At 48.6% G+C, this 15,156-nt stretch overlaps 1 protein-coding gene across 5 annotated transcripts in view; it reads right to left on the bottom strand.

The window, feature by feature from the left end:
* AK8 (adenylate kinase 8) overlaps nt 1–15,156 on the bottom strand; it is a 123,319-nt gene that overhangs the window by 36,712 nt on the left and 71,451 nt on the right. The gene's annotated exons all lie outside the window — the stretch shown is intronic.

Here is a 15,156-nt window from a genome sequence, read left to right as displayed (position 1 = left end):
CTACAAACCCCATAATCCCTGGCTATGGGCCACTATGGCTGGGGGTGATGGGAGTTGTAGCTCTAATATCTCAGCAGGCTTTGGGATGGAGGGAGGCAGAGAAAGAAATGGAAATTACTCCCATTTCCCTGTGATTAGGGCAGGTAGCGATATGCGCTCGATCTCCTTCTCGTCCACGTGGGACTTGCGGGCGGTTGTCAGGAAAACGGGCTAGTCTCTGTGATTGCCAGCAGGGCAGGCGAGAAAGCTCGTCCCGAATCCCTTGGCCTCCCGTGTACCCCCGACTCGCAAAGCAAAGTTGAGTTCCGAATCCTTCTGATGGAGCCGTCAATCCGTGCGATTTAAGAGGATTATGACGCGCGAGAATTACAGCCCATCCATTCCCTTTCATCCTAAACATGTGTGAGATTCAGCCCCGGTCTCGGAGCGGAGGGGAAACCGGTCCCTACAGAGAGAGGCTTCCAGTCTTGATGGAATCCCGGAGGCAGATTCATGGTGCTGGGTCCAATGGTCGGGAATGGCAGGGAGCCCTTTAAAGAAAAAGGGTCCGGATCCTATTTTCGGTACCTGCCGTTTGACTTACTGCGGGACAATATTTTTAATTGTGTCTTTTTTAAAATCTCGTTTTTAAATCTTGCTGTAAACCGCCTTGGGGTTGTTTTAATGAAAGGCGGCATATAAATTTAACAATCAATAAAGACGTATTTGGGTCCTGTACCATTACTCTGGGGTCCCATTTAGCGGGTCCCTCCCTACGCATTTCAGAACCCCGCATTCATTTTCAGGGGACGGGCCCCTAGCTCAGTGGCAGAGCATCTCCTTTGCGTGCAGAAGGTCTCAGGTTCAATCCCTGGCAGCATCTCCAGGTCGGGCTGGGAGAGAAACGGCGGAGTGCTGCTGCTGGTCAGTGCCGACAATCCCAAGCCAAACGAACGAATGGTCCAACTCAGTGCAAGGCTGCGGCCTGTGTCTTAACTCTGTTGCCTTGCAGATGGCCGAGGAAGCCGACAGATTTCAAGGGCTTCCCACGGTGGCAGGGAACGGCCCCTCCATCAAGCTGGCAATCACCTGGGCATTAGAGCTAACGAAGGCACAGGCCTGGGGAAAGGGATACAGACGACGTCTCTTCTCGGCTGGCTCTCGGGAAGTTCCATGAAGAGCTCGGAGACCGACCAGAGCCAGCGTGGTGTAGTGGTTAGAGTGCAGGACTAGGACCGGGGAGACCCGAGTTCAAATCCCCCTTCAGCCAGGAGACTAGCTGGGTGACTCTGGGCCAGTCACTTCTCTCTCCGCCTAGCCTACTTCACAGGGTTGTTGTGAAAAAGAAACTCAAGTATGTAGTACACTGCTCTGGGCTCCTTGGAGGAACAGCGGGATATAAAATGTTAGAAAAGGCTGGGGGGGGGGGGGGGGCGGGCAAAACTGCCCTATACAAAACCGGTCACTTCAAAAGGCCCGTTAATGAAGGACACTCTTCGTCCGACTGCACACGTTCCTGCCAAATCACGCACGGCCAGCGCCGCAAGAGAGGAGACCTGTGCCTTCTCCCACCCTGTGCTCTTCCTAGTCACCATTTCAGCCGGAGAGTCAAGCTCTTCAGCAACAAAAATCAGCAAAAGCAAGCCTGTTTGAGCTGCTTTAGCCGCCCGCTGCTGCTATGGGCATGGCCCCATCAGGCCGATGCATTTAAATCACTGCAGGCTGACCTGACCTCAGCATTGCATCAGGCAAGGCCTCGGCTGCATTTCCTCAAGAGGAGAGGGAGAGTCATAAGCAGCATTTCCTGTTACAGATATTTCCAGATCGGCTTTCAGTCCATAATTTCAAAGCTTCGGCTTTTAGAGTTTTTATTGTGTTTTTCAATTGCTCTAATTGTGCTAATGTGTGGATAGTTTTTAGACTGGGAACCGCCCAGGGACCGTTTTTGTATAGGGCAGTGTACAAATGTACTAAAGAAACAAGTAACGAAGGTTGACTACAACTCCCATCATCCCTAGCCAAAGGCCACTGCAGTATTGTCTACACAGACTGGCAGCGGCTTCTCCAAGGTTGCAGGCAGGAGTCTCTCTCAGCCCAATCTTGGAGATGCTGCCAGGGAGGGAACTTGGAACCTTCTGTATGCAAGCCTGCAGATGCTCTTCCCAGAGCGGCCCCATCCCCTAAGGGGAATATCTTGCAGTACTTACATATAATCTCCCATTCAAATGCAAACCAGGGCAGGCCCTGCTTAGCTAAGGGGACAAAGCATGCTTGCAACCACAAGACCAGCTCCCCTCTTCTACATAACATGCAGAAATCCAAATCTGTTCTGGGAATATGCAATCTTTCCCTATCTATCTTAAAACAACAACAACAACAACAACAATAAATTCTGAATTTTCTGAACACAAACATCCAGTTCTGCAGTCAATGCCCATGCACGCCAAAATCCACAGATTTCACGCTTGACACCTCTTCCATTTGAAGCTTTCTGGCCCCGATATTTTTTGCCTTTATAAAAAAGAAGATGCCCCTGACACATATTGACCCGCTCCTGCAAACCTATAAATCCTTGATAACCAAAAGCCATACACAGAACACGTTCTTGGGCCAGGAGAGCCCTTGGTTTATGCTGCGGAAAGTTTGAGGCTTCTTTGATAGTACTGTCCACTTAGCCTTTTCCCTCCTCTTAAAGATTTTTTGCTTCTTTCCCTGTTAGGTCTTCAGCCTTCCACCATTAATTCAGATGCCTGAGGGTTGATCTCGGGGTTTGACAGTTAACATCTTACCCTGAGTATCAGCTACCGCCAAGGGCTACTTTCCACAGCTTGGCCTGTCATCCTTAAATTTGGCAAAGTGCAAGAGCAGAATGCCTTATGATTCCACGAAGGTCAAATGGGCTTAATATTATTTGAGTCCCCCAGGGAAAGTCTCGGTTTTCCTGCTGACCATGGAGTTTCAGGAGTTCAGGCTCTTTTGTTGTTTCTTTTTTTTTAAAAGATAATGGATTCAGGGTGGCTTTTCTATTGGTTACTGCCCTTGGCCAATCCAGTGGAAGAAAACAAGTCAAAGACAGGGCTCTGACCATTGCTGGAGCAGCATCTGCATTCCCGGGGAGCTGTCCCAGGTCCTGAAGGACCCGGTTCTGCCGACCTGCTGCCTAGAAATCTGCTCTCTGCTCCTGGATGCTTCTACTTCCAGCCTGCTACCTGCTGTCTTTCATCCAGGTCAGATCCCTTCAGGTCTTGCCCCCAGACCCCCTGGCCCAACCCAAATAAGACACAGCACATGGTCAGACATTTGCATGGACAGGGATCCACAAATCTAGGCTTAGCTCACTGGCCAGGCTTTATTTGTGGGCACCACCAATCCCCTCTCTTTCCTTCAGATCCTTTTCTGGCAGAGGACCTGGGAAAGAAGCGGGCCTTCTGTCATTTGTAGTGGGATATGGAGATGGGAAGAAAGAGTGGAGGCCCTCTTCCTACTGTTCAGAAAGGCTTCCTGCTCTTTCTTCCTTTCTCAAAAATAGCAATGGAAAGGACAACTCTGGTGAGGAGATCTGGGTGATACTGGGCGTCCCGTTCGCCAGAGGGCTGGGGGAACTCGCCACTGGTGAGCTGGCAAGCGGATCTGTAGATGCACAAATGGATCTCCATTGCCATACATAAGGGATTTGGTTTTTGGAATGCCAGAACAACTGCCCCCAAAGCAACAGTTGTGATGGCACTGTAGTAGTTGAACCACAAATGGCAGCAGGTGCAAATGCCTGACAGCCTACTACTACTGTCAGCAAAAACATTCAGATATTTATTTAAAAAGCAATGAGCATGTGGAGTACACAGTTAACAATCAATGGCGAGACACTTGGACAGGTTAGCATTAGAAGAGGCATTTTCCAAGGAGACTCACTATCCCCTCTGTTGTTTGTAATCACCATGACCCCACTTTCACAAATACTAAACAAAACAGGCCTCGGATACCAAACATCTAAAACATCCAGTCAAATCAACCATCTGTTGTACATGGACGATCTGAAGTTGTATGGAAAGTCCCAGTCAGAAATCGAATCACTGCTAAACACTGTCCGTATATTCAGTAGCGATATAGCAGTGGAGTTTGGACTAGACAAGTGTGATGCATTAATAACGAACAGAGGGAAAATAAGAAAAACAGAAGGCATAGAACTGCCCAATGGAAGCAAGATCAAGAACCTGGAAGAGAAAGAACCTTACAAATACTTGGGCATTCTCCAGGCTGATAACATCGCACACACTGAAGTTAAAAGAAAAATTGGAAGTGAATACATCAGGAGAGTTAGAAAAATCCTCAAGTCCAAACTCAATGGCGGGAACACCATACAAGCCATAAACACCTGGGCTATACCTGTTATCAGATACACTGCAGGGATAATAGACTGGACCCAGGCAGAGCTAGAGACGCTAGATCGTAAGACCAGGAAAATCATGACCATCAATCATGCTCTGCACCCCCGCAGTGATGTAGATAGGCTCTACCTCCCTCGCAGCTCAGGTGGAAGAGGAATGCTGCAAGTCCATCAAACAGTAGAGGAGGAGAAAAGAGGCCTTGAAGAATATATCAAGGACAGTGAAGAAGATGCACTTCAAATGGTCAAGAACGCGAAACTATTCAACACCAATGAAACAAAGCAGGCCTACAAGAAAGAACAAGTCAAGAACCGAGCAGAAAAATGGAGAAATAAGCCTCTGCATGGTCAATATTTGCACAATATAAGTGGAAAATCAGACATCACCAAGACCTGGCAATGGCTTAAGAATGGCAACTTGAAGAAAGAAACAGAGGGTTTAATACTGGCTGCGCAAGAACAGGCACTAAGAACAAATGCAATAAGAGCAAAAGTCGAAAAGTCAACCACAAACAGCAAGTGCCGCCTTTGTAAAGAAGCAGATGAAACAGTGGACCACCTAATCAGCTGTTGTAAAAAGATCGCACAGACTCACTACAAACAAAGGCATGACAAGGTAGCAGGGATGATACACTGGAACATCTGCAAAAAATACAAGCTACCTGTAGCCAAACATTGGTGGGACCATAAAATTGAAAAAGCTGAAGAAAAGGAAGATGTAAAAATATGATGGGACTTCCGACTACAAACAGACAAACACCTGCCACACAATACACCAGATAGAACTGTAGTCGAGAAGAAAGAAAAACAAGTCAAAATAATCAACATAGCAATACCAGGGGATAGCAGAAGAGAAGAAAAAGAAATAGAAAAAATCACCAAATACAAAGATCACCAAATTGAAATTGAAAGGCTGTGGCAGAAAAAGACCAAAATCATCCCAGTGGTCATTGGCGCCCTGGGTGCAGTTCCAAAAGACCTTGAAGAGCACCTCAACACCAGAGGGGCCACAGAAATCACCATCAGCCAATTACAAAAAGCAGCTTTACTGGGAACAGCCTATATTCTGCGACGATACCTATAACAACAGCAACAACATTGACAATAAAATTCAGCCATCCCAGGTCCTTGGGAAGGACTCGATGTCTGGATAAAACAAACCAGTCAATAACACCTGTCTGACTGTGTAAAATAATAATAAATAATAATAATAGGATTAGAATAGTTCAGACCATGGTATTCCCTGTGACACTCTATGGATGCGAAAGCTGGACTTTGAAGAAGCAAGAAAGGAAAAGTATTGACACTTTTGAACTTTGGTGCTGGAGAAGACTTTTGAGGAGTCCATGGACAGGCAGGAAAACAAACACATGGAACATAGAACAAATCAATCCAGAATTTTCACTCAAGGGACAAATGACCAGGCTCAAACTATCATACTTCAGACACATTCTGCGAAGACCCAGCTCCTTGAGAAGTCTGTAATGCTGGGAAAAGTGGAACGAAAGAGAAGAAGAGGACGTCCAGCAGCAAGGTGGATGGACTCGATGACGACAGCAATGAAGACACCACTGAGAGACCTTCAAGGCCAAGTGGAAGACAGATCATCCTTGAGAGAATCTCTCTATGTGGTCACTAAGAGTCGACACCGACTTGACGGCACTCAATCAATCAATCATCATCATCATCATCCTTCAATACCAAAAAGCTCATAATTTCCTAGAGTTCCCACATGCCAAAATAGCATGAGGATAGATCTCCAGCAGTAGTCACTTAGGAGCCCAATCATTATAGATAACTGATTGTCAATCTCTGGCAGGGTGAACCTTCCATAAACATCTGTCTCTGCTTTGGGATGGGGCCCTAGCTAGAGAGCATCTGCTTTGCATGCAGTTGGTCCCAAGTTCAATCTCTGGCAGCATCTCCAGGTAGGGCTGGGGAGGACTCCTGCCTGAAACTTTGGAGAGCCGCTGCTAGTCAGTGTAGGCAATGGAACATAGGAACATAGGAAGCTGCCATATACTGAGTCAGACCCTTGGCCCATCTAGCTCAGTATTGTCTTCACAGACTGGCAGCGGCTTCTCCAAGGTTGCAGGCAGGAATCTCTCTCAGCCCTATCTTGGAGATGCTGCCAGGGAGGGAACTTGGAACCTAGATGCTCTTCCCAGAGCGGCTCCATCCTCTAAGGGGAATATCTCACACTGCCCTCACATCAAGTCTCCCATTCATATGCAACCAGGATGGACCCTGCTTAGCAAAGGGGACAAGTCATGCTTGCTACCACCAGACCAGCTCTCCTCTCCTATGCTAGGCTAGATGGACCAAGGGTCTGACTCAGTATACGGCAGCTTCCCATATCCCTCTGTTTGCAACAAGGTCCTGAGTTCGATCCCTGGCATCATCTCCCAGTTGAGCTGGGAGAGATTCCTGCCTGAAACCATGGAGAGCAGCTGCCAGTCAGTGTAGACAATACTGAGCGAGATGGACCAAGGGCCTGACTCACTCGAAGGCAGCTTCTATGTAGCCTCCCCAAGTTTAACGGGTAAAATCCCAAGAGAAACAGTTTATCTGGCTCCATTCGCTGTGAGACGCAATCAAGAAGGACAGGAACCAATTCAAAGGGGTGAAAGGGCAGAATCACAAAACTCCAAATAATGCCTCAGCATTCTAGCAGGGTAGGCAAATAGCAAAATGCCTGCAAAACCCCCCCACAAAAAACCCATTACGAATATAACAGATATTTATATACTGCTTTTCAACAAATGTTACCAAAGGGGTTTCCATAGATATTAATCAATAAATAAAATGGCTCCCTGTCCCCAAAGGACTCACAATCTAAAAAAGAAACTTAAGATAGACACACCGGCAACAATCACTGGAGGGATGCTATGCTGGGGACGGATAGGGCCAGTTGCTCCCCGCCACTAAATAAAGAGAATCACCACTTTTAAAAGGGGCCTCTTTTGATGCACAAATCAGCCCAAAGGAGAGGGGGACTCCTCTTTCCAGCTCATTGGCAGGCACAATCCAGAAGACGAGCTTGTTACTCCCTTGGCAACTATTCACTTGAATCCAAGACTTATGTTTCTTTTCCCCTCAAGTTTTTAGAGGTTAGAAATGTTGTCTTAATTTACCGCTACTAACTTGGCAAAGAGGCACCTTTTAACGTGGTGATTCTCTTTTATTTAGCAGGGGGAGAGTAACTGGCCCTCTCCATCTCCAATGACTGTTGCTGGGGTCTATCTTATGTTTCTTTTTAGATTGTGAGCCCTTTGGGGACAGGGATCCATCTTATTTAGTTATTATTTCTCTGTGTAAAGCACCCTGAGCCATTTTTGGAAGGGCGGTATAGAAATTGAATAAATATATGAATAAATAAATGAATACATCAATCAATAATCTCAGGGTCCTCTTCTCTTTAGGTAAATACGGTATTTGTGTTGAGATTCACCTAGACTCTGACCCAGAGAAGACCCTCTTTGAGCAGAAGGAGCCCCACCCCCAACCTAAATCCCCAATCCTAGTGACAGCCCTTCAGATCCTACTTGGAGCTAGAGTCACCCCCTTAATGGTTGAATTCTGTTGCTTGTATGTATTTCTTGCTCATGAATAATTGGGTGAGTTTCTTTTCAAGCACCCCCATCAGCCTCAAAACCCTTCCCCAAGACACAGCTCCATAGGAACCTAGGCAGCTGCCATATCCTGAGTCAGACCCTTGGTCCATCTAGCTCGGTATGGTCTTCACAGACTGGCAGCGACTTCTCCAAGGTTGCAGGCAGGAGCCTCTCTCAGCCTTATCTTGGAGATGCTGCCAGAGAGGGAACTGGGAACCTTCTGCTCTTCCCAGAGTGGCTCCATCCCCTAAGAGGAATATCCTCCAGTGCTCACACTTCTAGTCTCCCATTCATATGCAACCAGGGTGGACCCTGCTTAGCTAAGGGGATAAGCCATGCTTGCTACCTCGAGACCAGCTCTCCTCCTTCTAGGGCAACATCTGCAGGAGGGCCGCCGTTTGAGACCCCTGCTCTAAAGCAAACGTGGCCAACTTCCATTCTCTATAATCAACTTCAGGTGGGAAGAATCCAATTCCCTTCCAGAAGGCCAGGCTCCAAAATAAAGCAGTCATCTGCCAGGAATGTCGGAAGCTGCCTTCTACCGAGTCAGACCACCGCTCTGTCTAGCTCAGAACTGCCTACACAGACTGGCAGCAGCTTCTGCAAGGTTACAGGCAGGAGTTTCTCTCAACCCTACCTTGGAGATACTGCCAGGCCGGGAACTAGAAACCTTCTGCATGCAAGCAGGCAGGTGCTTTTCCCAGAGCGGCTCCATCCCCGGAGGAGAAGATCTTCCAGTGCTCACACATGTCGTCTCCCATCCTGATGCAAACCAGGGCAGGCCCTGCTTAGCAAAGGAGACCGCTCATGCTGGCCTCTACAAGGCCAGTTCTGCAACGTGGGCGAAAAACACAGCCTCATTTCTCTTCCCTACGAGCAAAACTACCCGCCAACTTCTCCGTACGGAACCTGGATTTCAATTGGGGCCACCGGAAGAGAGCAGATAAAATGGCTTTGGGGAGGCCACGATCCAGCTGCCAGGTGGCCATTTCCATTCTGAAAGGACTGGAGGCCGCGGGGAAGTTCAGTCCCTGCGCCTTCCAGCCGCGAGAGAGGCTTGCCGAAGGAGGCCTGTGACGATCTCGGTGGCCCGTCCTTTCTCCCCTGCCCTGTGCCTTCCTGAGCAGCGAGATTTACTTTGCCTTGCATCAAAGAAGGCACGGCGCTTGCTGTCCTCCCGCTTGCAAGCCTTGCTTTCGCCCGGCTCCCTTTCATTTGGCACTTTCTGCCTTTCCACGTGTGGCTTTGTCTGAAGAGCTCGCTAGACTCCCCCTTTGAAGTCGGCTTCTAACGCGATGGCAGGTCCGGAGTCCACATTACACGGAGACATGTAGATTACAGTTTCCATTGGAAACCGAGGCGCGGACCCTTCAAAGTGCGGCTAACATAATCAGTACAGGAGATATCTGAGATGATCATTATTTCCTCGACGCCACTGCTGGTTTTCATTGCGTTTGAATCCTGCCAACTGCAGCTCTCCGATGCATGGCAGGCGAACATGGGGCCTGTGATGTACTAATAAACAGAACAGCAGCGGCCAAAGGCACAGCCGCCTAGTGGGGCGGCTTTGTTTATTATGGGGCGCCACCTGCTGGCAACGCACAGTCCCTGCAGCATGGAGCTAGGGGCACAAAAGGCAGGAAAAGTATGCTAAGTCGGGAGTTCCTAATAATAATAATGATTAATAATAATAACTAGCTGGACCGGGTGCAGAGCATCTGTGCCTCTAGGTCTCCCCCTCCTTCCCCCTCCCTCTCAGTTTCCCTCTGTTCTCAGCCCCCTCCGCACCCTACAGTTTTAATTCCCCGCCTGCCCGCTGCCGCTTTCTTCCCCTCCCCCCACCCACCCACCACTGCTGGCATTTTCTTTTTCCTACCACCCGCCGCCATTTTCTTCCCCCACCCACCCACCACCATTTTATTTTTCCCCCACCACTGCCGCCGTTTTCTCCCCCACCCCACCACCATTTTCTTCCCCCCTCACCTGCCGCCATTTTCTTCCCCCCGCCCCCTGCCACTGTTTTCTCCCCCACCCACCTGTCGCTGTTTTCTCCCTCACCCCACCCGTTTTCTTTCCCCCCTCACCCAAAAACCTGTCCACCAGCACCGGCGCCTTCCTCCCCCCGCCAGTAGCTCTATCACAAACTCTCGCAAGAGCTGCCACGCATGGGATTAGCAACGGGTACGCCTTAGAGAAATATATATTAGATCAACAACAACTTTTCATTGGGTTTGTTTTAACTGTTCTACATTGTTTTTTGTTTGTTATATTCTGCTAAAATTTTATTTCGATTGTTTTACTGGTGTGAGCTGCCCCAGCAGTATCATAACGGAGGGGCAGGATGCAAATATTTTAAAGCATAAATAACAGCCACTGGCCGCTGTGGCTGGGGATGATGGGAGTTGTAGCCCAAACACATCTGGGAACCCATTTATTTATGTATTGTTACGTTTACGTCATCACCTTAAGTGGCGCCGTGGGGAAATGCTTGACTAACAAGCAGAGGGGTTGCCAGTTCAAATCCCCACTGGTACTATATTGGGCAGCAGCGATATAGGAAGATGCTGAAAGGCATTATCTTAAACTGCATGGGAGGAGCCAATGGGAAACCCCTCCTGTATTCTACCAAAGAAAACCGCAGGTCTCTGTGGGCACCAGGAGTCGAAATCAACTCAACGGCACACTTTACCTTTAACTTTACATCCAGTTCTTCCTCCAAAGAGCCCAGAACAGTGAACATGGTTGTGTTGATCCTCACAACAACCCTGTGAGGTAAGTCAGGCTGAGGGGAAAGTGACTGGCCCAGAGTCACGCAGCAAGTTTCACTGCTGAACGGTGATTTGAACACGGGTCTCCCAAGTCCTAGTCCAGCAGTCTAACCACAACACCATGCTGGCTCTCTTGGGCAACTTTTAAATTTTGGACTACAACTCCCATCATCCCCACCCTTCAACCAATGTGGCAGTGGACAATAGGATTTGTAATCCAAAACAACCTGTTACCAAGGACTGCAAACTTTGATGGATATTCATGACCAGGCTGAACCCCACCTCACTCCAGGTTGGAGACAGGGGATAGGGGAAGGTGCTTCTGTACAGCCACTGCTACCATCTCTGATCAAGCGGATTGCAGGTTGCTATAAGGCTCCCCAAATCTACCAACCCTGTTTAGCCAGAGACAAAGCAAATGAATGTGTGTACGCTACAGGCCGTGGCAGGCTTTGCTGTGAGTTTGAAGTTGCCCCGCAAAATCGATGTAAAAAGTGGATTTTTTAAACCCTGGATATCAATCAGGCTATACTCTAACGTGCAATAAAAAACCCAAATCGTATGTGCAGTGCTCCCCGATAATTCGCAGGGACTTTGGGGTACATCTGGCCGATATGTGAACGCACCCCTTCCATTCCGGAGGAGATGCAAGCTAAAAGCCCTGGGTGAAAAATGCCGCCTCCTCAGAACTGCCGTTTCTAATCCTAGTCTTTGGGCCCAGACCACTGGAAGGTTTTCCTTCTGAAGCCTTTTTTAAGTGAATGGGAGCAGGGCTGTGGCCCCCACCTACAGATGTTGGACTACAACTCTCATCATCCCTGACTATGGACCACGGTGGCTGGGGACGATGGGAATTGTAGTCCAACAGCCCCTAGAAGGCCAAAGCTGTGCAGCCTGGCTCGAAAGGCATTTCTTTCAATGGGGCTTCCACAGGGGAACTACCGGAGCACGTGTGCCCATTAATATTTTGGATGGTTTCTCTATATGCACAAATCCTTAAATGTTCTGAACGAGCAGGCATTTCTTATTTGGTCTTCGAGAAAAGGAAAGTGGGCTCAATCAATGTCCCACATTACAGAATATTTCTCCCCCATGTAGACCAGCTGATTTATGGGCATCCATACCCAGGTTAGGTAAGGCAGCTGGAGACAGGAGTGCATCCAAGGGAGCTGTTGATCCAGCAAAAGGCTGCTGCCGACTGCAAGCTCCTTCCTGGATTGATTCTTACCGGGGCTGGGAACAGGCCTAGCTCCCACCCCTGTCCGAAACCCAGGCTAACGGATCGTGTGTCAGTGCCACTGAACTGAGCTCACTGCCACTGAACTCACCTACACATGAGTAGCCTCCTGACTGGCGTCGGGAGGCTTCCCATAATTCACCACACACTCACGTGGTGCATGGTGGAATTTCCGGGGGCCTCCCGGTCCCAGAAACCCCCCTGCTGCCGGCAGAAGCCGGCAAACGTCTGGGCGAGCGATCCGCCCAGGGAGAGCGAATCGTCCGTGGGGGAGGTCAGCGTTTCAAGGCTTCCTTCCCCCTCACGCCTTTGGAGCCCATTCTCCCAGTTGCAAGAAACGGCTCAGAGGATGGCTCTGTTTGGAGCCAGCTCTTGAGGCCAGGGGAGTCAGAAAACCTTTGTTTTCTTTCCTAAAGAAGCAAGCGAATGAATGAATGAATGAATGAATCGACAAGGAAAGAAACGGGGAAATGATGAGGTCAGTTTGTTAGGGCTAGTCTTTTCTAGGGTTTCATTTCTGGCTGGCTAGGGATTCAATGCGGGAAGCGAGGCGATTCGAGGCGAGAAGTGAGGCGATTCAGGGAAGTGAGGCGATCCTTAGTGAGGCAATCCTCACGATGGAGAGAAACCAGGCTTTGGGAGCCCGCCCGGTTTCCCCCCCCCCTTGTGAGAACCACCGGGCTCGCAGAAAGCCAGCCCACCTAGAAACCCCTCCCCTAAAACGAGGTTAGCGGAGCCAACACTCTGCTAACTGCATTTTACTGATCGTGTGCCGCCACAGCGTGGCTTCGTGCCACGGCGACACACGAGTAGACCCTGGCTGGGAGGCTACAACAAACTTCCCGGCCTTGGGGGGGTCTCCCCAGGATGCTCCCTGCCGCCTCTACCAGCTCCGTGATGAAGCCTGTAGACGTGTGGGCGCTAGCCTGGGGATTGTCTGCTCTCCCCGCAGAATCGGGGTGTAGGGTGTACACCAATCGTGTGTAGAGCCTCAGTGGGTGGGAATTAGCTGCGGGATGGAAAACCAGCTTCATTATCATCATTATCATTATCATTATCATTAATTCAATTTCTATATCGCCTTTCCAAAAATGGCTCAGGGCAGTTTACACAGAGAAATAATACATAAATAAGATGGCTCCCTGCCCCCAAAGGGCTCACAGTCTAAAAGAAACCTGACACCAGCAACAGTCACTGGAGGTCCTGTGCTGGGGACAGAGAGGGCCAGAACTCCAAGATGCGGATCTATGCTCCGGGCTCTGCTTTCAGCAATCCGGCTTCCCGATGGACCGCACAAGACACATCTTGGGATGCTTGGAAGGTCTCCCTCCAGAACGAGGACTGCATGGACTCCACCTTGGAGAAGTTAGAATACGGGCCAAGCTGAGCTCTGCGTAGGAGCTGCGGTGCTCGGACTTTGGCGGAAAGAGGTTTTGTTGCAGAGAGGACAGACTGAATGCCCCGAGAGCGGTGGAGAGATTGAACTGGCCGTGCAGTTTTGTGTGCATTCTGCGTTACATATTACCTATGCATGCACCTTCTACCCGAGGCCTGAAAAATTAGACCAAGGTGCTCAAAATACTTGACTCGTTCTAAACTGTATCCATTTAGTGACCAAACCTGGATCACTGATCGCTTCACAAACCCCAATATATTGGCTTTGGCATAATTTATTCCTAAAGAGCGTTCTTCACAACAGCTGGCGGGAGAATGTAAAGCCCGAGTCCCCTGAAGGTTGGTCTTTCCTTGGTGGGATGTCCCAGTGCAGGGTTTCTTAACCTTGGGCCCCCAGAGGTTGTTGGACAACAACTCCCATAATCCCCAAGCAAAATTGCAGCTGAGGATTCTGGGAGTTGTAGTCAAAAATCTGGGGGCCCAAGGTTAAGAAACCCTGCTTCAGAATGCTCGTAGGGCTACACACACATAATTTTTGTCATTTTAACGACAGCCCTGCCAAGAAGGCCAGCACTTGAAATCTCCATATAGCTAACCTGAAGTGGGTGGGTGAAAGCCAATTGGGGCTTTGAAGCAAGCTCTGAATCGGGGAATTCTCAGCATGCGCCCTTTACCAGTACATTTCACCAGTAGTGGCTCGCCCAAAAGAGCCAGAGGGGGCACCAAAGGACAGGCCCCCTCTTTCCCTTCTCTCTCTCCCACTCTGCCTGCAGGCCAGCCATTCATCAGGTAGAGCTGCATAGTTAACAGCATCAGCTTCGGCATGACACTAAGTCTTGGTATTATCGACAGGAGGGAGTGTTGGGAAAATGCTGCGTCTCTCACCCTCGCCTGACAAGATACGACAGCCAAAACTCCCTCTTCTTCTCCACGGCATGGGAGTCCTCACATTTTACATCTGCCAAGCTTACACAAAGGTTTTATTACTGAGGAATTTTTTCCCCCAGAAAGAAAACTAAACCCTTCAAGCTCACCAGGGGAACATATTAAATAAACAGGACATGGAGAGCCACGTTAAAATTTTAATCACTCCTGTAATTCAAAAGAAAACCAATAACACACGCGAAATTTGCCAATATATTCAGGAGTCAGTAATTTGGACATTTTTGTCCGTTTTACTGAAAGGTTGGTATCCCTTAATGTATGTTTCATGTACCTTTAATGTACCTTTCAGAGTGGTGATTCTCTTTGTATTTAGCAGGGGGAGAGCAACTGGCCCTATCCGACCCCAGCACAGCATCCCTCCAGTGGCTGTTGCTGGTGTCTACCTTATGTTTCCTTTTAGACTGTGAGCGCTTCGGGGACAGGGAGAAAAAAAAATCTCCTTATTATTCTTTTTCTATGTAAACTGCTTTGAGAACTTCTTTGTTGAAAAGCATTATGGAAATATCCTTAATAACAATGTATAAAAGAGAAAGGAAAAGAAACAGACACAGAGAAATACATAAAATCTATATAAATCTATATTTATGCTCCTGACCATGAACATCACCACCAGTGGAAAAGAGAGGTTCTCAGCCTTTTTTTTTTCTGATGAAGAAAACTTTCCCAGGCGGAAAATGTCAAAAGTTTTGACTCATAAAAAGCCACAGGATGACTGCAAAAGCATTGTCAAAAGGGGCGAAGACCACCCCCCTTTTAAAAATGCATAGGCCAAATGACAACATTGAATAAATAGCCAGCAGCTTTTTCAATGGAGGGGTGTGCATATGAAAAAGA

The sequence above is a fragment of the Hemicordylus capensis genome, chromosome 17, assembly GCF_027244095.1.
Source record: "Hemicordylus capensis ecotype Gifberg chromosome 17, rHemCap1.1.pri, whole genome shotgun sequence".
In the NCBI taxonomy this organism is placed as follows: domain Eukaryota; kingdom Metazoa; phylum Chordata; class Lepidosauria; order Squamata; family Cordylidae; genus Hemicordylus; species Hemicordylus capensis.
This window is presented reverse-complemented; position numbering and strand designations above follow the sequence as displayed.